The 27,264-nt window shown below is 43.0% G+C and overlaps 1 protein-coding gene across 1 annotated transcript in view; it reads right to left on the bottom strand.

The window, feature by feature from the left end:
- Positions 1–27,264, bottom strand: part of RPL28 (ribosomal protein L28) — a 532,136-nt gene that overhangs the window by 70,728 nt on the left and 434,144 nt on the right. The gene's annotated exons all lie outside the window — the stretch shown is intronic.

Below are 27,264 nucleotides of genomic sequence, written 5' to 3'. Positions count from 1 at the left end.
TCTCTTATGGTATTCTGGGGGGGAAAATGTAAATACAGGTATCCTTGAGTTACAACCATTCACTTAGTGACTTTTTGAGGTTCAACAGCATTGAAAAAAGTGACGACCGGTCCTTGCACTTATGACCATCATAGCATATCCACAGTCATGTAATCAAAATTTGCATGCTTGGCAATTGGCATGTATTTACTGTGGTTATAGTGTCCGAGAGTCACGTGATTGCCATCTGGACCTTCACAGACAGCTTCTGACCAGCAAAATCAATGAGGAAGCCAGATTTGCTTAACAACAGTGTGATTCATTTTAAAAACTGTAGTGATTTGTTTAACAATAGTGGCAAAATAAAGGTCATGGAGTGAGGCACAACCTATCTAACAACTGTATTGTTTAGCAACAGAAATTCTGTTCCCGATTATGGTCGTAAGTTGAGGACTACCTATAATAATGCATTTCCCATTAGAACATCCCACACAAAGACAATCTGCACCCAGTAAATATCTGCCTGTTTTTAAAATTGAACCCTGAAAGGAAAAAAAAGATAAAAATATGTGTGTGTGTATGTTTCTGCAGTTTTTACACCTCAACGCCCAACAAGAAGGGGGTTTGTCAACAACCTGAATGCTTTGTGGGATTGCATGAAATAAAAAGTAGAGTAAGCTTATCTGGTCATTTTGAATACCTTTTTTAAAATCATAACTTGGCAAAAGAAGACGTGAGGGGGGGAGCTCAGCTGCAATGCCTTCTGTTGGAAGCAATCACAACCTCACCCAAAAAAATCCTGCTCCCCAACAGTCTTCAAAGGAAAGAGATTAAAAAGGCCAGGTCCTTGGATGTAGCTCCGGGGCCATGAATAGGGCCTGTGTCAACCCAGGCTTCATAAACACTCAGTTCCCCATAACGACGCAGGAAAGCAATGGAAAACCTGAGTCAGATATATCTGTGCCAGGGAGTTGGTGGGGAAGGGCAGGTGCCTAGCAGGATGAAAGACAAAAGTCCCCCACAAGTGAGCCCCTGAGCGGTGGGTAATTAAGGGACCAAATTAGGTTAATGCTCAAGACCCCACACAGGGCATTTAAGTGGAATCACACTCAACAGAGCAACTGTCTGACCCTTTATTGTCATAAGCAATGGCAGACATTTCTAACCTCCACATGTGCTGGAGACTGCAACTACCAGAATTCTCCCCACTGGCCAAAGTATCTGGGAATTCTGGGAGTTGCAGTCCCAGCAAACCTAGAAGGTGCCAGATGAGGAAAGGCCAGCAAGGGGGATATTTTCATATTGAAATAAAGTGGCACATTTCTATTCTGGTTCAAAGCATTTTTTTCCTAATTCCCCCATCTGTATTTGCCCCTGCCCAAAGCATGTAATTCTATGAATAAAATTTATGTCCCAAGTTCAGACAGCATCAAGGATGCCTCAGTTCAACCCTGAGCTAACAGCTACTCTCTTCTCTTAGAACCTCATTCTACTGCTGCTTCCCAGCAACCCAGATTTAAAGCCAAATGCCTATGATTCAAGAAGTAATAAACAGCCATTGATACTAGGCGTCATTGATAGCCTGATCCTCCAGGAATCTATCCGGCACCCTTTGAAAACCATCCAAATTGGCTGCCATCATCACAATTGCTGGCAGTGAATTTGACACTAACAATGTGCTGTATGAAAAACAGCATGTATTTCATTCTGTTGGTCCTAAATTTCTGTCAGTTGATGTCCTTTACTTCATACGCCGAAAGAGGAGGAGAAAAAACAAACAAAAAACCTTTCCTCGTTATGGATGCCGTGCATGAATTTTTATGCCTCTATCATGTTTCTTTTCTATCCTTCAGACTAAAGAGCCCACATCTGCTTTGTAGTCTTCTTTCCAGGGGCCATTTCAGCCCTCTAATAATTTTGGTCGCCTTATCTAGTTCTATCTCATCCTTCTTTAAGAGTGGTGACTAGAAGCATACACAATAGTCTTAAGCGTAATGTCATCCTGGCTCTGCATCAGTCATTATTGTGTTACTGTATTTTCAATCCTCTTCCTATCAGTTCCAAGAAGAGAATTTGATAAGTTTTCCCAAGATCTCTTTTCCAGATAGTTCCTGCCAGCTCAAATGCCATTAATATGCAAATTAATACATGGAGGAAGTTTTGAATGTTTACAAGAAGCTTGTAAAGAACTGCATTTGCCATTTAAAAATCCATTTGTCCATTTTGGAAATATCCTTTTGGAATTTAAGCAAAAGAAAACATCTGTAGCTCAGGGTTGAGAGAGCTGGGTTGTTTGGTAGCAGACATTTCATGATCCACTGATGATGTTACTTAGAACTGGGTAATGAAACATCTGCAAATATCTCAGAGACCACCAGGAACTCCTAGAATTTTTCATAGTTTTTTCTTTCTGACTTTACCATCCTGAGTTGACTTCCACTCTTCTCTTGCATCTCCCTAGAGAGCTGTCTAAGCGGTCTCTAATTCTATAGATCCGTGGTGGTGAACCTATGGCACGGGTGCCAAAGGTGGCACGCAGAGCCCTCTCTGTGGGCATGCGCACCGTCACCCCAGTCCTAGGCCTTCAGCTGGGTTTTATAAAACCTTTACGCTTTAGGCCTCCGCCGCCGTGTGCAAGAAGAAAAAAAGGTTCAATCAATCAATTTCAACTTCTCGCGGGGAAAAAAAAAGATCTTGCAAAGTTGGAATTGATTGAGTGAACTTTTTAGTCCCACCCAGTCTGCTGTTACCACTGCAGCCACGCCCACCCAATGGGCCATGCCCACCCGGCACCCAATGATACATACATAAGTGGGTTTTGGGTTGCAGTTGGGCACTCGGTCTCTAAAAGGTTCGCCATCACTGCTATAGATCATCCATGCAGTTTGCTGAAACATGGGTGGATCTGGCCTGGGATTGCTCAGTTGTGTGCCACACCACATCATTCCACACCATCTCTGCCCCGCCAACTTGGGGGGAAGGTCTTATCTATGCAAAAGGGAGAACTCTTTTGCTTAAGGTTCATTACTGCATGGAGAAGAGGAAAAAGAGTTGGGGAACAAAAGAAAGAATGTTTGGATTATGGCAGAGAGGGAGGGGGATGGATGGATGAATAGGGGGATTCTTGATGTGCCATTAAGTTGGTGTTAATGCTTAGGAATCAGATCAGTGTTTCTCAATCTTGACAACTTGAAGAGGTGTGGGCTTCAACTCCCAGAATCCTTGTTGGCTGGGGAATTGTGGGAGCTGAAGTCTACATCTCTTCAAGTTGTCAAGGTTGATTTCCTCCAGGATCATATTTCCTAAATCTGGCCCTTCACGTCTTCCGACAGTTATGCCCTTTGCGCCATCCTTCTCTATGTTTCCCAGCTCTCTATTGAGAGTTAAGTCTTTGCAAATAATAATCTTTGATAAGCTGGTCATTTGTGCCTCAATAGAAAATTCTGGATCAATTTGCTGTGTCATCCATTTTTTATAACTTAGCTTTTCGTAATATTCTCAGGACTCTTCTCAAAGACCAGTCTTTGAGAATGCGCTTTTCTGATCCTGTTTCTCCAAAGTCCAACTTTTGCTTTCATAGTCTAGTCCATGTCAGTTGCAGCATAGAATTCCAAGAAAGTTATGTATGAACAAACGCAGCTTTCAAGCTGAAAAGTGTTTCTGATCCTGGATCTCCACAGGGAATCATTCTGCTGGATTGAAATCTGTCTCATTTCTCCATTGCTGGCTCACAAAGCTCTGAGCCTAAAATGAAGATACTAGCTGATTTTTGAGGTAGAGAAGTATTGGTAGTCCTCAGCATACAACAGTTCATTTAGTAACCATTCAAAAATACAATGGCATTGAAAAAAGTGACTTATGACCGTTTTTTCACACTTACAACCATTGTAGTGTCCCTGAGGTCATGTGATCAAAATTTGGACACTTGGCAACCGGTTCGTATTTATGATGGTTGTAGTGTCCCAAGGGTCACGTGATCCCCTTTCGCAGCCATCTGACAAACAAAATCAATGAGGAAGCCAGATCCACTTAACAGCTGTGCCACTAACTTAACAACTGCGGTGATTCACTTAACTGGGGCAAGGAAGGTCATAAAATGGGGCAAAATTCACTTTACAAATGTTTCTCTCAACAACAGAGAATTTTGGGCACAGTTATATGGTTTTACTGCCTTGAGTGGATTCTCTGTACTACTCGATCATTTCAAATGCTGAAACATACAGCACTTAGAATGCCAGAGGATGTCCAGAGACAATTGGTTCCTCTCCAACAAAGATCCTAACCTCCTTATAATTTTCTTAGCTACCAGGGTAAAATCCTGCAGCAAAGAGCATAGCCTCAGAAGAAGAAAGTCAGATGGATTTATTTATTTATTTATTTTATTACATTTATATACCGCCCTTTCCCAAAGGGCTCAGGGCGGTTTACAGGGTGATTAAAAACAAAAATGCAAAAGTTAAAAACAGTTTTAAAAAATTATATTCGTCCCTGCATAAGTAAAACCCCAGTTAAAATTAAAATTAAAACTAAAATTAAAATTCTCAGCCTGGGCCAGAGAGCTCGAAGAGCCAGGTCTTCAGGTCCCGGCGGAATGAACGGAGGTCGGGGGCAGTCCTCAGCTCCACTGGCAGCTGGTTCCAAAGGGCAGGCGCACCCTTTGAACATGGAACACCAGTAGGGATTGGACTAAGGGATTGGACTAAGACAGCATTTCCCAACCTTGGTAAATTTAAGATAAGTGGGCTAAATACACACTGGCTGGGGAATTCTGGGAATTGAAGTCCACAGGTCTTCAAGTTGCCAGAGATGGGAAACACTGGACTAAGAGACAGGCACCTCTGTTTTTCCGTCCAGCTTCTCCCAACCGGTTTACTTTCAGCTATGCTGGGTCTGCCATTCCCAGAATGCCAAGCTAGTATGGCTGGAGGCTGTAAATTCTGGAAAGTGCAGTCCCAATGTTTCTGCAAGAGTGCCAAGTTGAGCAAAGCTGCAGTGCCAGAACGTCTTTGAACAGCCGACTTTGTCTCGTGGAGGAAAACCGAGGAAAAGAATTGATGCAATCTGGGCTTTTTTCTAGGGCTGCCCCCAAATCCAGCTCCTTGGAAATGTCAATGGAGTGACCAACCGCTCTGCTAGAGTTTACAAAACAAACAGTTTGGAAATCCTGAATCTTGGCCAAGGAATTGAAATCAGAGCTCACGTCAGCACTGTATTGTAAACGGAAGTACTGTCTGAGTCCACTGTAACCACAAGGTATGGAGCTCAGGAAAGCCCTGACTAGCTTCCCTTAAGTGTCTTTTGGTGGGAATGGGACCAGGCTTCCTTCTGCTTTGGCCAACATTCCTCCTCATGGCTACTTAATTCCAGTAGACCTTTCAAGGTCATCTGATGATGGCTTAATGAAACCGACAGTTCTTTTGGGGATAGGATGAGCTGGGAAGTTCCTTTTAAGACTCATAGGGGAAAATTCTTTGCAAGGGGGAGCAAATTCCACCATTTACGCCAAACATTTGTACAGAATTAGCCAAGAATCTTCCCCTTTGTCACATTCTGGAGGCTGAGAAATTGGCAGCGATGTCAAACAGTCTGGGCATGTGTACATTTGAATCAAAGGAGGTAAATATGCTTACATAAACAAACAAATAAACACAAACACCTTTGCTCTCCCTTTCTCAAATCTTCCCGGCACCACTGATTTCTCAGGTAGACGGTATCTGTCAATCCACTGGAAAGCTCTCTGTCCTTCAGCCGGGCGGGACCCAGACATGGAGTTTCCCCCACTGTGACTCAGGCATAAACACAGCTCCAGGCCAAGGTGTGTGTGCAGGGAGGTGTTGTGTAAGCAGGTATGCACTTGGAACTTTAACATCAGCAGACCGCCCACCCGAGCAAGTGGCACGCTTAGGGGCATCTGAGATAAAATTGAACTGTCATGGGCTTGCCTACAACTTTTATATTAGAATGGGATGGAGAATTATCATCTTTTTGAACCCCTCTATCCCAAAATGCACTGCCCTTTTTAAAAAAAAAAATAAAAGTCTCATATTTGGAGTGTCCTTTTCCATAACATTGTAAATAAGCATTCATAAAGGATCCATGGAATGATCCTCAAGAAAAGCGATTGAATTTACACAGCTAAACCTAATTCAAGTCAAATCCTCAGCCCTAATGCAAAGATGTGGGTCAGACCTCCATGGTGGTTTTACCCCATCTGTGGTTTAACCCATGATGCCTGTTCAGCCTGATATTATTTTCCTTAGAAAATCTGTTTTAATAATCCCTTTACTGCTTTTATGACTTCTTCTGGGCAATCTCAACCTTTGTGTGCTGGTGAACATAAAGGGTTTTAAAGTTGTGGCATTATCAATTTCACTTGTGGGATGCTGTTTAGGAAAGCAAGACACTGTTTATATGAGCAGGGAAAAATCAAGGCAGGCGGCTTTTTTTTATGGGAATTGTGAAAACAACTAGAAGGCATTGAGATTTGGGTTACTGATAGGTTCGGTTTTTGCAAAGTCAGGGAAAGATAGGGGAGGGTGGTGGAGAGGGAGCGAATGGGGTCTGCTCCATGGTTGATCATTTGGTCTTTGGGAAAAATAAAACTTGTATCAAGAGGGCAGGACCTGAGGAATTATGCTTTGAACCTAACCACATTTACAGACAGGAAACTGGACTTTAAAAATGGATACAAAAAACCACATCTGTAAGATGCAGCTGCAAAGTCAGTGGTCAGCCCAAACACGGGCCTTTCTAGCATATACTGTAGATAATCCTCAATTTATGGCCACAATTGGAACTAGAATTTCTGTTGCTAAGCAAGGCAGTTTTCAAATGAGTTGTGCCCTATTTTATGACCTTTCTTCTGCCATGGTTGTTAAGCAAATTGCTACAGTAGTTAAGTTAAACATGTCATTAAATGAATCCGGCTTCTCTAATTGACTTTGCTTGTCAGACGCCAACTGGGAAGACCGCAAGTGGAAATTACATGATCCTGGGATGCTGCAGCTGACATAAATATATGCTAGTTGCCAAGTGCCTGAATTTTAATCATGCCACTGTGGGGATGCTGAGAGAGTTGTAAATGCAAGGACCAGTTGTAAGTCACTTTGCAACTTCAAATGGTTGTATAATGATTCTCTTTGACCCTACTGCAGTAGGGTAGTATTTGTCCATGTATCTCGGGGTGGGGAACTATGGTCCTTTTATGACTTGTGGACTTCAATTCTCACAAGAGATTTGAAGTCCACAAGTCATAAAGGGGCCATAGTTCCCCATCTCTGATGTATCTATTGAGCAGCACCTACATTATAAAAAAACGTCCAGGGTAATGAAAATTTGACCTTCATAGCTTTTTCTGAGTGTCTCAACCAAGAGTTCTTTTTAAAACAACCCTTCCAGTCTGGTTTTCTGCAGAAATGGAAAACTATCATTCTTTTCATCCTTAGAAGCCCTAAACCTTTCCCCAACATATGTTGCTGTATCTGAGGCTTAGGGTAGTCTTAATTTCAGCTTCAATACATTCTGCAGTCGGCTGCCTCTTTTTACCTTGAATAACAGGGCTGGGAAATTTCTCTCTCTCTCTCTCTCTCTCTCTCTCTCTCTCTCTCAATTTTTTTAACCACCCATCTCCCTCACAGAGGAACTGTTAAAAGAAGACATTCATAGAGAAACTGATGTTTCTTGGTGGTCTGACATGAAATTTCAGTGATAAAATTTAGAAAACTGGAAAAAAAGAGAAGTAGCTCAGGTTGTAAATTGTCTGCCTTGTTATGAGGTACTCTGTTGATGCTCAGAGGCCTTCTTATTGGTCCTTTGCATTATTTGCACAATTTGATGTGAACAGGTTACTTATTTCTCAAACATATTCATTTCACTGTACAAACCACATTGGTTTGTGCTTAAATTGTAAGCCGCTCTGAGTCTTCGGAGAAGGGCGGGATATAAATGGGATTAAAATAAAAAATAAAAAAAAAACTATCCTTTGCATAGCCCAAGCATGATTAGGATTATTTCTAACTAGGATTATTGGGGGGGGCGGGGGGGGAGGAATCTGCATAATGAGATATATTTCAACTTTCCAGCAACCCTAGCTTCATTTTGAAAAAGACAAACAATCTAGTCTTTATGAGCACTAAGCTGATCTTGAAACTTGGTTAGCGATGGCAGGCCTTATGCCAGCAGTTCTGAAACATTTTGATCTCAGGATCCCTTTACATTCTTAAAAATGACTGAGGTTCCCGAAGAGCCTTGGTTTATGTGGGTTATATCGTTATTTGCTGTATTAGAAATTGAAACTGAGAAATTTTAAAATATTTATTTTTTTGGACCTTGTGGATCTCCTTGAAAGGGTCTTGGGGACGCCCAAGGGCCCTCAGACCACACTTTGAGAACCTCTGCCATGCCATGGTCATCTTATGCCTTCTGAAGAGCATGCTGGTTTCAGAGCATCTTATGTGTAAATGATATATAAAAGAAAAATCTGAGATGAAATATCAAGGAGCCAGATGGCTGCCAAAAAATACACAAGCCGGATAGATAAATATTTGGCCATGAGGTGATGGGGGAAACCTTCGCTCTCTGCTTTTGGCTTACAGCCCATTGGGGTTTTTCAAACTATACACAACTTATGGAATGTTAAAATACGATGCCCGCATTCAGAAGCTGGGGCAAATCTATCTCCTCCAGCCAGAGAAAAGGGCTTGGCAGAGGTCATAGGAATGAGTGTCCTTTTTCCCCTACCTTAGTGCCACAGATTTACCAAATGGAGTCTGAGAGGTTTTGCAGAGTTGCACCATCGGATTGGCCTGAGTTGCTTGCAAAAACAGTGCTCTGAAAAATAAATTGCCCCTTAACTGTGCAAATGGTGTAAATCATGTATGTTGGAAGTGACTCTGGTGTTTTTGGTAGGGTTTGTAGGGTAGTAGGCTTTGTCATTATGATGCTCAATAAGCCCATCATTTAGGAATTAAAATGGAAAAAATATTTTTCCTTTGATATTTTCAATCCCAGCTTATTATACAGAAAAGTGACTTTTAAAAAGAGCCCTTTCCTAATATCTTGCTCCCCATTTCTAAAATGGATGCAATTAGGAGATATTTCATAGTCAGCAAGTGAAAGAAAGTTACACAAAGGTGAGAAATTGTGCATAAAGAATTGGCTGCTGAGTGCTGGTAGGCCTATGAGGATTCAACATATCTGCCCTCCCACCATTTTGTCTGGTTTCACACAATAACCCTCAAACCACAAACCATGATTTATAGACAAGACTGGCTTCAAACCAAACGCAGCACTCAATGTCTTAGAGTATTGGTGAGTCTGACTATCCTATTAAACCATAATATGAGTTCTTAGTTTTCTCTGTCTTGCGAAGACTGCCTTTGTGGTCTGTTAATTGTGGTTTTAAAGTTTATGGTGTTGTGCACACATTGTCATAGTGGGTGCATTTCTCGGGGAACCCCAAGCATCTCCCAAGGACTGTGTGAACTGAAACAATTTGTATGAAAAGCTTTCGATCACAACAAGGAAACATATTCATGGTCAACTATTCTTTGTCTCCTTATGCAGCTAGTCCTCAAGTTGACACTGCAGTGGAGCCTGCCCATCGTGATCGTAAGGCGTAACTCATAAAACAATTTTACAATGTATTTTGCTGTGGTCATTAGGTGAACATGGCAATTGTAAGTGTGAATACCATGGTCATTAAGCATATCCCATGGTTATTAAGCAAACCCATCGTAAGGCGTAGCTCATAAAACAATTTTACAATGTATTTTGCTGTGGTCATTAAGTGAACATGGCAATTGTAAGTGTGAATACCATGGTCATTAAGCATATCCCATGGTTATTAAGCAAACCCATTGTTTGCTCTACGCAGTTTTGCCAAAAACTGGAAGTGCTGAATTTTGGCAAAACTGAAGTAAAATGTAGGCACATGACCACAGGATGCTGCAAATGGCCCTAAATGGACCAAAGTTTATTAAAACTGAAGCATTTTGTTACTCCTCCAAATAACTTCTTCAGTCAAAGTTACTTGGATGAGTAATGAAACGTTTCCGTTTGAATAAACTTTGGTCCAGTTGCCATGATTTAACCTTTTGAGATACTTTTGGCCTGGAGGATGAAGTCTTCATTTACATCTTTTTCAGATAGGTTGTAACTTCAAATGGTTGCTAAGGGCCTAGCCATGAGTCGAGGGCAACCTGTTAGAGAAAATAGAAAAATGATGACATGATGTACAATGCAAGAAGGACTCTGAGGAACTGAGAAGAGTGCAGAGAACAGTGATGGAGATGGTGAGGGGCTTGGAGGCAAAAAATCCTATGATGATCAGAACTGGATGTGTTAGGTTGAAGAAGAGAAGGTGAAGGCAAGTCCTGATAGTAGTTTCAAACACTTGAAGGGAAGAAGGTGTGAAGTAGGATGAGAACCAACAGATGGAAACTGAATAGAGCAGGGGTGGGCAACTATGGCCCCTTTCCGACCTGTGGACTTCAACTCCCAGAATTCCTTAGCCAGCCATGCTAGCTCATGAATTCTGGAAGTTGAAGTCCATAAGTCATAAAGGAGCCGTAATTGCCCACCCCTGTTATAGAGGAAGTTCTAGGGGGAATTTCATAACCGTAAGAGCTGTTAAGCAATAGACTAGCCTTCTTCCTGGCAGGGCTGGTTTTTGGTCGAGGCAAATTAGGGAGTGGGCTAGGCTGCCAAAGCTGATGGAGTTCCAGTGCTGTTCTGAATCATTCAAAAAATGCAAATTTTTGCATCGGTGGGAGGTGGTGTCATCAGTAAACGTGGCCTAGGGCTACCATATACTCTTGAGCTGGCCCTGCCTGCTCATGAAGGCTCCATCCTTGGAGATTTTCAAACCAAGATTTGACTATCAGTGGTCTGGGATGGTCTATCATCTCTCTCTCTCTCTCTCTCTCTCTCTCTCTCTCTCTCTCTCTCTCTCTCTCTCTCTCTCTCATACAGCACTCAGCTTGTACTGGTCTCTGAACACAATAAATAGAATTGATTGATTAAATCGATTGATTGACAGACCTTCTTGGTAGCAGCCCGTTTTTTATGAAGCAGCATGCTCCTGGTATGGTTTACCCTCTTGTTGCTTGGCATCTGCCAGACAGTAAAAACTATTTAGTTCTGTTGTTTTTTTTTTAATAAACTGATTCTGGGATGGTTTTGTTATTTCCCAGTTAGTTGCCTTTTACTTGTGCTATAAAATCAGCCACCTGAAACCTTTAGAAGTAGGGTAAATATAAACATTTGTATCAACACAGAATAGATGTACTAGAGTCATAGCAAGAATAGGAATGGATCATTTGCAATCTGCAGTCTTTCAAAATGCGAAGAAGCTAATACTGTACTGAAATTATGCATTCATTTACTTTTGAGTCCTGCTTTTTTATTTTTCAGGAGCTCTGGGGAGAACACATAATGTCCCTTCCTCTCATTTTAGCCCACAATGGCAAGCTGATGAAGTAGGCTGGGTTTAGCAGGAGTCACTTGTCCAAAGTCACACCGTGAGCTTTGCTGGCAAAGGGCGGATTAAAAACCACATCTCCCTGATCCTTCTTTACATCTTAATCACTATATCTCCCTGGCTATAAATACATATTATCTGATTTACGGACATGCCATTGTTTGAAAAATGTCACGGCAAAAGGCAAGATGTCACGTATCGCGCTATGAAATTAATTCTATTTTTTAAAAATAAAATACTTAGTATTAATACTGTTTTTGATTTGTCAGCTGGTTTGCTGTCTGCCCCAGCAATTGGCACTTTTGTCTTTGATGCAAAGCTCGCAGGGCAAATATTACTACTGATTTCAACATTTTATAAGAATGGCTAGCTAAAAAGAACTTTATATTGTGAGTAAAATATAATAAAGCTTTTCCTATCAGCAGGGGCTTGACTTTTGCTATCTGAAAAGCTGGTAAGAAGGATAATAAAAAGCACAAAGGGGAAATTAAACCACTTCTTGTTCCCAGAACTACATAGAAAATTAAAGATGAATTTTCATTGGGGTGCATTGCTCTCCTTAGAAAATCTCATCTTGTATTGTAAGTGGGGAGTTTATAAGATTGCACTAAGAGAAAATGCACCAAAAAAGAGACAAATAATACTTAGTTATTGTAATTTATTTAATTATCCATTACATGGTTTATTTCATTCATCCCTCATCTTTCCATTAAACGAGATCAAAGCTACAAGGCAGCTGCAGCTGTGTCAACAAAATGAATTAAAATCAAACCAACAGCTCAGATGTCATGAAAAGGTACAGATAAAATGTTAAAATATTAAACATTAAATATAAGACCCCGTGCCTATAAATCAACTCAACTCTTGGATGAAGTAAGATCTCTTCTTCTAAAGTAGAGTTGAGGAGCTGAGGAATTCTGGGATTTGAAGTCCACAAGTCATAAAAGGGCCAGAGTTTCCTACCTCTCTTCTAAAGGGAGAGAACAAAATAGTGTGACCCACTATCGAAAGAGGAAAGGCACTCCAGAATTGTTTTCAATGGTCAGTGAACCTGGATTCTTGGAAACATTGTGCAAATATCACACAGAGGAAGGCGGCCTCTCCTGCTTTCGGCACTATAGTAAAAGGCCGGGTCTTGAACCTCAACAGCTTTCGCTGATAACTTCTTTGCAACATGGAAAAGCCCATTCGCTCTAGCTGTAACTTTCCTGTCCTCTGAGGCTTGGCAAAATCAGTCTCTGAATTTCTTTTGAAAATGATTCAAAGGTTCTTCTATTTCAACAATTATTTATATTTGGCAATGCATTAAAAAAACAAAACCAAATGTTCTCAATATAAAAATTATCTTTAAGATATATTGCAGTGTTGCAGACAAGTGTGCTGCACATGTTTTCTTTAAAAAAAATAAATAAATACGTGGTCCTCTAGGCATTCAAAAAGGCCCGGCCAATATAATTGTAATATGATGCAAAGCATATCAGGACATAATAAAAAGTTTACACTCTAAACCTATCCTAATGGTTTGGGTCCCACTTATGTTAGTTGCATTTAGTTATCCTTGAAATCAATCAGATTCAAGGAATGACTGTTTCGCACCATGGAACCCTAGGGCAGGTAAATCTAGTCACAAATTGAAGCATCCAGTCAGAGTGATTGCAGCCACGATTGCAGAAGGCAGACATGCCTTCTGTTGGATGACAAAATGCAAAAGACGTGCAGCTCTGAAAAATTAGGCTGGTTTATGGATTTCAATAATGTTGTGTAGGCTGCTTTTCATGGGATTTGGTTGGCTGCACATCACTTGTCATGGGTAGACTTTGGGGAGTGGGTAACCATGGGACTGGAATGTATGAGTCTTCTCTTGCGCTGAGGATGATCTGTGGCTCATTGCTTTGCTGCTGCTCTGTGCCTGAGGTTTTTCCTCCGTGGGCAAGACTTTCACATGGTGTAATCAGAACTGCACATACGTGTGTGGTACTCTGCTCCAGCCTTTGCAAGGGTGCTCATCAGAGACAGAGGGCAGGCTAAGAAGAAAAAGGAAGAGAAAACAGGTGAGTCAGTTGGCAACTTCTCTGGTACGTGACAACTCAACCCAGGTGGGGAAAATCTGGGGGGAAAAATTCAACATATTACAAGAAACTCCACCTTAATGGCTCACTCTGAAGGAGAATGGGAAGTTCTCTGCAGAGATTCCAAGGTTCTGTATGTATCCCAGATGGACTTTAAGGCTACCTTAGGGAAGCTTGCAGAGTTCTGTCTGGACCAGTGGTGGTGAACCTTTTGGAGACCGAGTGCCCAAACTGCAACCCAAAACCCACTTATGTATCGTCGGGTGCCCAGTGGGTGTGGCCTATTGGCTGGGCGTGGCCCATTGGCTGGGTGTGGCCCATTGGCTGGGCGTGGCTGCGGTGGTAACGGCAGACTGGGTGGGACTAAAAAGTTCAATCAATCAATTCCAACTTTGCGAGAACTTTTTTTTTCCTGCGAGGTTGAAATTGATTGGTTGATTGAACCTTTTTTTTTTGCCCACGGCGGCGGAGGCCTAAAGCGAAAAGGTTTTATAAAACCCAGCTGAAGGCCTAGGACTGGGATGACGGCATGCGTGCCCACAGAGAGGGCTCTGTGTGCCACCTGTGGCACGTGTGCCATAGGTTCGCCACCATGCGTCTGGACCATCTTGCCCTGTTGCATACGGGTGATTAGAAGAGCTGGCAAGGACCTGTAATTTGACATTTCATTTGGTGCATGGAAGTCCCCCACCCCGCCTCCACTGTGCATTAAGTACTCCTTGGCGGATGGAAGCAATAGTATAACTATCAAATGGTATCTCAGTGAGTTTCTTTCCTCCAAAGGCAAGATGGGGGTCCCAATGCGACACAGTGACACATCTGAAGCACTGAAACCTCCCTGGCATATTATTGCCTATTTCTAAAACGGGTGCATGGGTGTAATTCTTCTCTTCCCTCCCTCTGAGATCACTGTACCTGTCTGTGAAACGCAGTGGGAGCTTATTGTAGGCATCTTGGGTGAGAGCCCTGGGAAACGTAATTTGTGTAAGCGGTTTGCTAGATGAGCGTGTGCAGAACTGTGCGTGTGAGCCCCTGCTGCTTTTAAAAGACACGTCCCAGGAACCCCCGTCATCAGGAAATGCCTCGCCCATTTCCCTTTGCATCATGCGCTCCATAACAGCTGAATTTCACATTGCGAAAGCTTCATTTTAACGTAATAAGCATGAGCCACAATAGGTCCGGGAGGTCGTGTCATCTTCTCCAGGAAAGCCATGTGGAGGAAAAATGGAGGAAACACTGCTGCTGCTTTTTATTAACCATGGCCAGAGCCCATGCCAAACAAAAAGGCAGTATCTGAAACCATCAACGCTGGAAGACTAACGGGTGAAAATGAACTCTTTGTTATTTCAATGTTTTAGCATGCTCCCCACCCACTCCCTCTTCCTCGGTCACTGAGGGCAAAAATGGAGAAAAGAAATGATGTTGACACAGCAAGTTGTAAAAAAAAAAAAAGGGGGGGGGAGGGATGGAAGCTTGGACATCTCAGAATGTTAAGAACAACAGCTGGATAGGTGGCGAGCTGCAGCAAATTTTAACAATGACTTGTTGAGCTAAGCCAGCTTCCAATTATATTTACAAGCCTGATGGTTGCAACAAGCCAACCGGAAAGGAGATGAAAGATTAGTGCAAGGAGAGGCACCCTGACGCATTCCAGATGTGCAAAATGCTTCTGTTGTGGACCACACTGGCAGAGGCTGCTGGGAATTGTAGTTCCACATCTCCCGTTTGTTACAAGCAAACTCTCCCTTCAGGCACAATTATTATAAGGCGACCAGACTAACGGATGTGACTTTCCCTTTGCATAGATGTTTACTCATGCGCTGCGGGCATCATAATACAGCCATTTCCCCCAAGAGTTGTCACCAAGCTATCCCTTGGATTGTGTACTCTTGATGATTATCTCCTCTAGTTTGGAAGAGATTGCCAAGAGGAAGGAGCCATGCTACGCAAAGGGCAAGGGAACTATTAGTCGAGATCAAATGGCAGCAGGGGTGGGTGGGTGGGTGGGGATATTAAAAGTGGAGGGAGTAACCCCTCCTCCCTCCAGTCTGGAATATCAAGGAAGGAGAGTAAAGCCTCCGGGGCTGTGTGGTTGCCTTGTCAAAAGGTCGATGTGGTCAGCCTCTGAGTTGGTTTTGTTGTTTGCATTTGGCTCAGACACTGCCACAGCAAAAGACTACGATGAGTCTCGGTCCTGGCGTCATTTACCCCCACCCAAGCTTTGACCCCCCACTTGGGGGGAAATGGACTCACTATGAAAATATCAACCCCTAGAAAAAGAAACAGACCCCGGGAAAGGGGAAAAAAGGTTCACGAGGTTTTAAACAGGAGGAGATCCATGTGAAGAGGGTATGTTGTTCATTGTCCCACTCCCCCACTCCCCCCCCCCCGCTTCCCACGTCTGGAGGCTTCCCGTCTCTCAAAATCTGCTGCAGGCGCTTCCAGATCAAGGGAATGTTTTTGAAATTCATTGTCCCCCCCCTTTTTTTTTCAGGCGATATAATTTACTACGGGAACTTGGAAGGCATTTTATCGGCTGAATTGGAGCCAGCCCTGGGAGTCCGCATTCGGAAACTCACTTGAAAGACAAGGTTTCCGGATTCAAAACACATCATAACTTTCCTTTTTCATTGATCGGAGTCCTGAAATGGCTTTTGACAAAGAATTCCGACTCCTTTTAATAATAATTAACAACAACAACAGCAACAACTGGAGCACCACTTGAACACCATCCACATTGACAAATCCACCGTCAGTCAATTGCAAAAGGCAGCTTTATTCACATTCTGTGAAGATAATTATAACACAATTAAATACTTACATCTGCCTATTCCAGGTCCTTGGGAAAGAACTTGATAGGTGGGTAAAAATGCCAAATCCAGCCTGAACATTTGGCTGGCTGTGTTAGGAACCATGATAAAAACATGATAAAAATAACATTTCCCCCCTTTCTTCCTTAAAATGAATTCCAAATTGGAAGGCCGTAAAGAGAAGCCAAAAATTGACCAACTGTCAGCTAAATAATAATAATAATAATAATAATAATAATAATAATAATAATAATAATAATAATAATAATAATAATAAGAAGAAGAAGAAGAAGAAGAAGAAGAAGAAGAAGAAGAAGAAGAAGAAGTTGGAAGGGACCTTGGAGGTCATCTAGTCCAACCCCCTGCTCAGGCAGGAAACCCTATACCGTTTCAGGCAAATGGCTGTCCAGTCTCTTCTTAAAAACTTCCACTGTTGGAGCATTCACAGCTTCTGGAGGCAGGTTGTTCCACTGGTTAATTGTTCTAACTGTCAGGAAGTTTCTCCTTAGTTCTAGGTTGCTTGTCTCCTTGGTTAGTTTCCATCCGCTGCTTCTTGTCCTGCCTTCGGGCGCGTTGGAGAATAACTTGACTCCCTCTTTCTTTGGGGCAGCCCCTGAGATATCGGAACACTGCTATCATGTCACCCCTCGCCCTTCTCTTCGTTAAACTACACATACCCAAATGAAAAAAAGAAATTACAATCACAAATTGAGCACCACTGAATGTCTGAAAGAAGAGTGAAATTCTTACTGGCTCCTAAAGTGCCAGGCAGAGGTGCCCAGAAGTGTTTTCACTAGCTTGGACACCTTCCTCGCAGCCCCCAGGACTCTCAGGCTATCATGGTCAATGGTGAAGATTTTTACTCACCTGGAAGACACCAGGTTAGGGATAGCTGTTCTGGAAACCCTCAGAGAGCCCCTGGCCATATCTGCTTGGAAAGATACGTTTGCTTGGAAGACGTTTTTGGGTTGCTGTTAAGGTCCCTCTTCTCGTAAACCGTTGTTCCTTCCTCAACAGTGGTAAGCAAAATCCATGATGTCTCCATTATCTGCCTTTCATCCATCATGCTTGATGTGAGTTGTCTCTTCTTGGGCAACTGAGCTCAGTGTAGCTTACACAGTCACTTTTGCTCGACGTAATTTGCAACCAGGAGGATTACAGTTGGAAGACATTATTATCGCCCCAAAGAAACCCCTACTCTGTTTTTTTTTAAAAATACAATAAGAACACAGGTAGAAGCCATCTTAAGGAACACATTTTCCCGTTACCCCTAGTTCAGGGGTAGGCAACCTCGGCTCTTTTATGACTCATGGACTTCAACTCCCAGAATTCCTGAGCCAGCATATCTGGCTCAGGAATTCTGGGAGTTGAAGTCCATGAGTCATAAAAGAGCCAAGGTTGCCTACCCCTGCCCTAGTTGCATCCTCTAGCTCAAGGGTCTCCAAACTTGGCAACTTTAAGACTTGTGGACTTTAACGTCCAGAATTCCCTAGCCAGCATAGCTGGCGGAAAAATTCTGGGAGTCAAAGTCCACAAGTCTTAAAGTTGCCCACTTTGGAGATCTCTGCTCTAGCCCATTTGGGCAAAGACTTGATATATTTATATAGCTCTGGGAGAAGGCATATTCAAATTTTGGGATTATGTGGTAGGCATTCTTATGACATGGTGGCCATGGGAGACTTGCCAGGTCAGCATCCGATTACTGTGGTGGACATGGCCAATCACAACATTTCAATAGGTAATCCTTGACTTATGACAACAATTGGAACCAGAACTAAGCAACGTGTGGTTGTTAAATGAGCCATCATATGACCACACCAATTTTATCACCTTTTTTTGTTGTGGTTGTTAAGTGAATCGTGTGGTCCTTAAGTGAATCCAGCTTTTCCCCCCCCTCCCCTCATTGACTTTGCTTGTTGGAAATTAACGAAGAAGGTTGCAAATGCTGTTCACGTGACACTGAAACCCTAATAAATGAATGCCAGTTGCCAAGTACCCAAACTGTAATTTATTTTATTTATTTAAATAATGTAAAGTAATCATGTAACAAGCAAGGTGCTGTGGCTGTCGTAAGTGCAAGGACCTGTTGAAAGTCAATTTTTTCAGTGCTGTCATAACTCTGAACAGTTGCCAAACAAATGGACACGAATCAAAAACTGCCTCTAAAGCTAGTGTGGAATGGGAGATACAGACAATTCATTTAACATCCATAAGGATACACACGTTCATGTAAAATATGCTACAATGCACTGTTGCTTCAATTCAACATATAATAATAATACTAATAATAGTAAAGTTGAAAGGGACCTTGGAGGTCATCTAGTCCAACCCCTTGCTCAGGCAGGAAACCCTATACCATTTAGGGCAAATGTCTGTCCAGTCTCTTCTTAAAAACTTCCAGTGTTGGAGCATTCACAGCTTCTGGAGGCAGGTTGTTCCACCAATGTATCATTTGAATGGAAGGTTGGGACAAATGGCTGGTAGGAGCAGAACTAAAAATCACATCTGATTCAATCTAATTTACATTGGAATTTAATTATATTAGTTAAATGCAGCCGATAAGATTGCCTCATGTATATTTACAGTAATTATAAAGGCAAAGGTGTCATTCCCGGAAACTCTGCTTTAATTGGCTCTGAAGACTACATAACAGAATAATAGATATGGAAAGGATCCTGGAGGTCTTCTAGTCCAACCCCCTGCACTGGTAGGAGACCCTTTGCAACGCTGGACAAATGGCTGCCTAATCTCTTCTCAAAAACCTCCAGTGATGGAGCACTCACAACTTCTGAAGGCAAGCTGTCCCACTGGTTACTTGTTCTCATTTTTAGGAAATTTCTCCTTAGTTCTAAGTTGCTTCTCTCCTTGATTAGTTTGCATCCGTTGCTTCTTGACCTGCCTTCTGGGTGCCTTGGAGAATAGGTTGAGCGCCATCCCCCTCTTTGTGGCTGCCCCTCAAATACTGGAACACTGGTATCATGTCACCCCCTAGTCCAGACATGTCAAACACAAGGCCCGGGGGCCAGATCCGGCCCGCGAAGTGGTTTCATGCGACCCGTGAAGCCATCCTGGAAACAGTGAAGGAACGGCCCCCGCTGCCTTGGCCCTGGCCCAGAGATCCTCCTCCTGCCAGAGACCCTCAGATCTGTCCCACTCCTGCCCAGGCCCCCATAGGCATCCATGATGCGAACGATGTAGAGCTGGCCACACCCACCCAGTAGGCCATACGCACTCTAGCCACGCCCACCCAGTAGGCCACGCCCACCCAGGCCATACCCATCCGGCCCCCTGAGGGCAACCGCAATGCTGATGCGGCCCTCAATGAAATTGAGTTTGACACCCCTGCCCTAGTCCTTCCTTTCGCTAGACTAGACATACCTAATTCCTGCAACCCTTCTTCATATGTTTTAGCCTCCAGCCCCCTAATCACCTTTGTTACCCTTTTCTGCACTCTTTCCAGAGTCTCAACATCTTTTTCGTATTGTGGTGATCAAAACTGGATGCAGTATTCCAAATGTGGTCTTACCAAGGCCTTATAAAGCAGTACTAACACTTCACGTGATCTTGATTCTATCCTTCTGTTTATACAACCAAGGATTGTATTAGCTTTTTTTGGCCACTGCAGCACACTGCTGGCTCATGTTTAAGTGATTGTCTACTAGGACTCCAAGATCCCTGTCACAGTTACTACTATTGAGCCAGGTTCTACCTATTTCACCTATTCTATTCCACCTGGGTATATCCTTGAAGCTTTCTTGGTCTCCAATACGTTCGTGGTTTTCCGTTGCCTTCTTTCATAATGTTTGTTGGCTTCTCAATCTAGCCTACAACCATGCGGTGTCCATGTCTCATCCATGTACTGAATAGTTACTGATGCTGCTTGGTTTCTAAACATGGCAAGTTATTGAAGTCCTATCACCTCCTGAGACATTCAGTAACACAACTTGTCTGTTTGATTAAGAAGTGGAAATTGTTGGGAATCTCTGGAGAAGCTTTGGGGGTGCAGTCAAAGCTTTCTTGAGCTGTATATGGCCTGGACTATCAAATTCCACCTGCCAGATTGAAAAACCCACAAATGGAGTGTGTGAAAATGGTCCACTGATATGAGGAAACACCTTTCAGCTCTAAATCTTCTTTTTAAGGTATGGATAGGAAAACAACCAGAGTTTGAAGACAGGATGAAAGCTTGGAAGGAGTAAGCAGATTGGGCCAGCTTCTCCTGCAAGCACAAAAATTATATTCATTTCAAGATAATCACTGAATCCCAAACCCTTTACTGCTTCTACAGTTTTCTGGATTCAGTTAATCTCACAGTTTATTCTACAGTTTGTGTGTGAAGAGACATGTTAGCTGAATGGCATTTTCTGCACTTCAAGAAAGCACTTTTTAAGATGCACCCCGAGAGACGAAAAAAGACAAAAAGGCAACATCCGCCTGCAGAAGTGCCATTTGGAGGGAAAACATCTGGATCCAGCACATGAGTAATGGCTGCGCATTTGTTTCATGACATAAGAGTTGTGTGGGATATTTCTGGAAAGACACACGAGTGTGCGATAGTGCACGCAGGCTTCTTTCCAAGCTTGTCTTATGTGTAAGCGTGTGTGTGTGTGTGTGTGTGTGTGTGTGTGTGTGTGGTTGTTATTTGTGTACTTTTCTGAGCATTTATAGCATATTTCCTGTGTGGCATTTGTTGCTTGGGTGGAGGTGTCAGTGTCTGGGAGTGAGTGGTTGTGTAGAAATACCTCTAGGAGCACATGTTTGGAGTGGGGTGTCCCCGTGTGTTTGTGTGTTTATGTGGTTATTTTCCTGGAGATCCTTTCTCTCCTCTTCTTCTTACAGCCTTAATGACACAAGATGCCCGGATTACCACGTGTGCTGCTGACGGCAGATGTTTGCTCCTATCTAAACATCCCTTAGATGCCTCCTGCCACGTCAGGACTACTAGGAATAGAGGGAAGGAGGGGAGCTAACATGTCCAACCACAGAGTTATGATTCCCTGGGACTGGGCGAGATAACTCCAAACCACAAGCAAGAGCAGCCAACGTCCATGAGGGCCTGTCACTATCCTAGACAGACAGATCAGTCACAGGGAATGAACAAAGAAGAAATGAATATCTCAAAAGCGCAGGTGGAAGGGAAGCTCAGTTCTGATGTGTATTATGCATACTAAAATGCATTGAATAAGCATTGAAAGCTTTACCCAGTGATTTATTGGAGCATTTTAACAGACTGATTATATCAAGTCAAGCCAAAATACCTACAGTAAAAGGTTCCTTTCTAAATCGTAGGACACCCTCCGGTAATTGGAAAGCCAATGCAGAATTGGACGTTCTGCTTTCTAATTTGGACTTGGCAGTCCCAAAACATTTCCACATATACCCAAATCAGGTTCTATTGTCAGGGATGAGCTAGCATTATTTAAATTGCAGCTTGTCTTCATATAGTAGTCAGGGATTAAGCCTAGTGAAGAAACTCCCTAAGGAGGCCGTGATAATGGATTTTTTTTCCTTCTCCCAGTATATTGTCCTAGCAAACCTGTGAGGTATCCACTTATGTCTCTAAGGACAGCATCTTAATGGGGGTTTGAAAGCAGGCTTATCGGTATGGAAACTAACCAAGGAGAGAATCTACCTAGACGTAAGGAGAAATTTCCTGACAGTGGGAACAATTAATCAGTGGAACGGCTTGCCTCCAGAAATTGTAGTTGCTCCATCCCTGGTGGTTTTTAAGAAGAGATTGGACAACGATTTGTCTGAAATGGTATAGGGTTTCCTGCCTGAGCAGGGGGTTGGACTAGAAGACCTCCAAGGTCCCTTCCAACTCTGTTATTCTGTTATTCTGCTTATACACTGATACTCTAGGAGAAGGAGAGGCAGAACCCAGAGCAGAGTCAAAAGAGGAATCAGCTTAGAGTCGTTATGTAGCCACAAACAAAGTCCAGCCCCTCTTGCAGTCTGTTATCTAGTGTCAAAACAGCGCTAACCATTTGTTCAGTAGATTCAGTGCACAGACGTGAGTACAGGTAGTCCTCGACTTACAATCATTAGTTTAGTGACTATTAGAAATTACATTGGCACCGAAAAAAGTGACTCACGGCTGTTTTTCACACTAATGACCATTTTAGCTTCTTGTAGTCACATGATCAAAATTCAGACGCTTGGCAACTGGCATGTATTTATGATGATTGCAGTATCCCAGGGTCCTGTAATCACCTTTGTTCAACCTTCTGGCAAGCAAAATCAATGGGGAAGACAGATCCACTTATCAACTCTGTTGCTAACTTAACAACTGCAGTGATTGACTTAGCAATTGTGGTAAAAAGGATTGCAAAATGGGGCAAAATTCACTTAACAACTGTCCTTACTTAGCAACAGAAATTTTGGATTCAGTTACTAACAGTGAGGACATTTAACGAGTGGAACAGCTTACGGGACTGGACACGCTTGTCTGAAATAGTATAGGGTCTCCTGCCTGAGCAGAGGGTTGGACTAGAAGACCTCCAAGGTCCCTTCCAGCTTTATTCTGATAGAATTGTGGTTGTGCGTTGAGGACTACCTGCAGTAATAAATCAGTTTAATTGGGACTTCCATGTGGTCCAGCTGTTTCATGCCTGACAAATATCTTCTTTTCTTTACCTAGAGATGCCACAGCATCTCCAGATTTCTTCCTCTTTTCCAGACAATTCCCCACCCAATATTTCCATGGAGGCTAAGTAGGAACATTGGAAAGGGAAATGCAGGCCCATTGAAGGCTCACCTATTTTTATATTCCCCAGCAGACAGTGGCAGAGGGCAGTTGGATTAATGGCTGCAGTAATACAGGTAGTTCTCGATTTCCAACCATGACAGAGCCTTCCTGCCACTGTCGTAAATTGTGACGGTCATAAAACGAGTTTTCCACATGACCTACCAATTTTATGACTTTTTTGTGGCACCCCTCAGGTTAGATTGACCCAACCTTATTGGCCTTTCAAAAAGGCCTGAAGACCTGACTTTGCCACTAGCCTGGGCATCTAGTGCTGATGTGGAGTCTGGAAAATGGTTATACTGTTAGTAAGATGGATTGGACTCACCCTACAGCAGTGATGGAAACCTTCTAGAGACTGCAACCAAACTGCAACCCCAAACCCACTTATGTATCGCCGTGTTCTGTGTGGGTGTAGCCAATTGGGTGGGCGTGGCTGCCGTGGTAACAGCAGACTGGGTGGGACTAAAAATTTCAATCAATCAATCCCAACTTTGCAAGATCTTTTTTTCCCCGCGAGAAGTTGAAATTGATTGATTGATTGAACCCTTTTTTTTTGCACACGGCGGCAGAGGCGTAAAGCGAAAAGGTTTTATAAAACCCAACTGAAGGCCTAGGAGTGGGGCCTTACGTTCGCCACCACGGCCCTACAGATTACGTTTTTATATTATAATGTATTTTAATGGTTTTTGTTCCTCTTGTTTTGGTTATTTATTAGTATTCTCTCTGTGTCACTGTCTCTGTCTCTCTCTCTCTCTGCATCCAGAATTGTATATGTGATATGGGTGATTATACAAATTGAACAAACAAACCAATAAACAAATAAGCACATGGAGAGGTTGAGTTTGAGAGCCTGTTGGTAGGCAGAAAGAAAAGTAATAAATAGAAATTGACCTGATGAATGAATCTAATCAAAGTAGAGTTGGATATGATCTCCTTACTAATTTATAGCAGTAAATTAATAGTGAGTGAGCCAGTTTGGTGTAGTGATTAAGGTACCAAGCTAGAAACCGGATGTTCTGTACCAGCCTACTACCGGCCCTGCAGATAAGGCAGGGACAACCCCTTTACAAGAAGGCAAGAGGCTGGAACTAAGCTTGCCAAATTTATGGACACAAAAGCAAACAGAGCAAAACAAGACACGAACCATGAAACAGGAGCTATTCAAACGGTTGCCTTCAGCAAACCAGCCCTCCCACGCATTCCCCTTTTAAACAGTTCAGGGCGTGGCTTCTCTCTGCCTCCTTCCGAGGTGCCCCATTGCCTTCCTCTGTTTACTCCTGATTGACTGCCTCCTGCGTCGGGCGTCCTTGAACAGGGCCAGCTGTGGGTCATCTTCATCCACGCTGTCAGGCTCACACAGCTGGGTCTGTGTCGTAACCAGATGGGAGGGGCCTGGCTGAGGGCTCTCATCAGCAAGCTCTCCAACAACCTCAGCAACCTCTCCAACACCCCCCTCCTCCTCCTCTGAATCGTCCAACCCAACTGCCGAACCCACAGGCTGACCCTGAATCACAACACCGGAAGACAACAAGTTCTAATCCCATCTGGAGAACAAAACCAGCTAGGAGACTTTGGGCCAGTCTTTCTCCCAGCCTCAGGAAAGAGGCAAGGGCAAACCACTTCTGAAGAAGCTTGTTAAGAAAACTGCAGGGACTTGTCCAGGCAGTCTCCAAGAATTAGATACAACTGAATGGGGGGGAAAAATTGGGGAGTAATTTATTTAGAAGCAATTTCAGGATATTCGCGGCCTTGTCACCTATGAAACAGGAAGCAACTGAAGCAGAAACATTGGATTTCAAGGAGTTTATTTGGAGGACCAGATGATACCCCTGTCCTGCATTTAGGTTCTTGAGCAAGTTACCTGCCTTTTAACCTTCCCAGCTCAGCCTTTGTGAAATGTTTTGGGGGAAAGGTAGTAGAATATTGTATGAAAGGCCAGCAAACCAATAGTTTATTGTGGGCCAGTAACTGCCAGTTTTTGGCGCAACCATCCTAAAACATGCTCATGTGACTGCAGGATGCTGCAAACAGTCATAAAAGTGGGTTGGTCGCTGAGCACCTGAAATTCAGTCACATGACTGTGGGAGGAGCGGCTGTCAGAACCTTGGAACCAGATCATAACTACCCACCAGGGATGTCTGTCACAACTTTGAACAATTGCTTAGCAACTGTTTGTACGTCGAGGAGTACCTGTACACTGTACTGAACTTGTATGAAAAGAAAATTGCCCCAAATTTGAGACTACTCACTGTGGAAGACAACAAGGAAAGAAAGACATCTGTCCTCATTATGCTATCTTTAAACCATGTTAAGCATGAGTTTATTTATTTATTTATTTATTTTATTGGATTTGTATACCGCCCTATTCCCGTAGGACTCAGGGCGGTTTACAGGGCAGTTAAAACCATGAATGCAAAAAATTAAAAACAATTAAAACAATTAAATTAAATTTAAGCCCCAAGAGTAAATCTAAACCCCAGTTAAATTAACAACCCCACAGTTATTTATGTGAAGGGGATGCCTAGCCTTCTTGTCAAGTAAATAGAGAGCTGGGCTTCAGGTCAGTTTTACATTCCAGCCTGAAAACTTTTTCCCCATCCTCTAATTCTCAGTCTGTACAGATCTCCCTCCCGTTGCAAAATCTTATCCTCATACTTGGGCCAATGTTTTTCGATTCTGATCCGCAAACACCCAGCTCCAGCCCATCGCGATGCTTGCAAAGCCTGTTCTACTTCTTTCCCTCCTGGCTTTAGCCTTGAGCACTGTCCAAAGACACACAACAGAGGAACACTGTGCTTAACCGGAGTGAATTCCTGGGTCATGGAAAATTTGCTGAATCAGCAGTGGAGGAGCTGAGGATTAAAGAAATGTGCAGACATTGAACAGTTTCTCTTTTAAACCTCCGTTCCCTCCTTGATCTAGGCTATCAGCGTTAGGGACCCAGTCCAATGGCTCACTCACACCCTTATAACCAAAAGTCTGCTTCCCCCCTCTAACCGAGGCCTAGTCCAGCCTTTCTGTGACGCAAATGGGAGGGAATTCTATGTGGGGGGCAGATGTTAGTGTGGTTTGGCTGCGGAGCTGTTTGGGGGATTTGGGTGGCTTCCTAGGGGAGGCCTGTGGTGTGAGAGAGAAAGAGAGCGTCGTGTACCCCATGGAAGGAAGAGTACACACGTACAAGCTCATAGCCTTGCATGTGGGATGCTCTCCATCTTAGTACATAAAATTTTCAAGCACATCCAGGCACAAACAATCCCCAGCTGAAACATCTGCATCTTCATCTCCTGATCCGCTTTTGTTCCTCTTGAAGATCCTGGGAAAGTTACAACACAGGCAGCTTCCCAGCTATGGCTCACTTCTCTGGAAATTAACTTTGGGCCCAGTTAGAGCAGTGCAACAGGTAAAGCTTCCCATAGTACAGTTACCTGTCTGGAAATATGTATGCACAAAAGAGAAGGTAAGGAAGACAAGCTGTTGCAGTTGGACTGGAGGTTAGCCACTTGCACAGATCTTGCTTCCCTCAATTTTCCTTATTATATTGCTTGTCAGGTGTGCTAAACTACAAGAACTGAATATTTCTAACTTAGGGTTGAACACAGGATTGAATATCAATGTGATGATGCTACCTAATTTGATAATGAAATATCTGCAAGAAAACAGCCAAGCTCAGAGAGAACAGAGAGCAGAGAGCACCAAGAACCCCACACTGTAAGAACTGGCTGGGAATTATGGGGTTTGCTGCCCAACACATGTGGAATACGTAGTCCATGAAAAACTGATGTAGATCAAAAGTTTTTTTGCCTTGGGTAATGCTAATATTTTTTTTAAAAAAATACAGAGGTATCTTATGCCTAAGTGCCTCATGCTCAAATGAAGTTGTCTGGAATTGTGATTGTCATTATTGATTTATTTATCAAATTTTGAAATTGCCCATTTCCCTCTCAGAAGGACTCTGGGAAGTGTACAAATAAATGTGCTGAAAGACAGAGGCAAGATGTGGGTGTTCATAGAAATTAAGTCTATGTGGTTATAGAAATGTATATATTTATGTCTTCCAAGCCTTCTTGTTCACATTTTGTGGATTTGAAATCACCTAGCCACTACGGGAAACGACTTCACATAAATACTTTGTCCTGTATTGTTGCCTCTGTGTCTCTGGGCATAACAACAGCCACCATT

Source organism: Vipera ursinii (genome assembly GCF_947247035.1).
Source record: "Vipera ursinii genome assembly, chromosome: Z".
NCBI classification, from domain to species: Eukaryota; Metazoa; Chordata; class Lepidosauria; order Squamata; family Viperidae; genus Vipera; species Vipera ursinii.
This window is presented reverse-complemented; position numbering and strand designations above follow the sequence as displayed.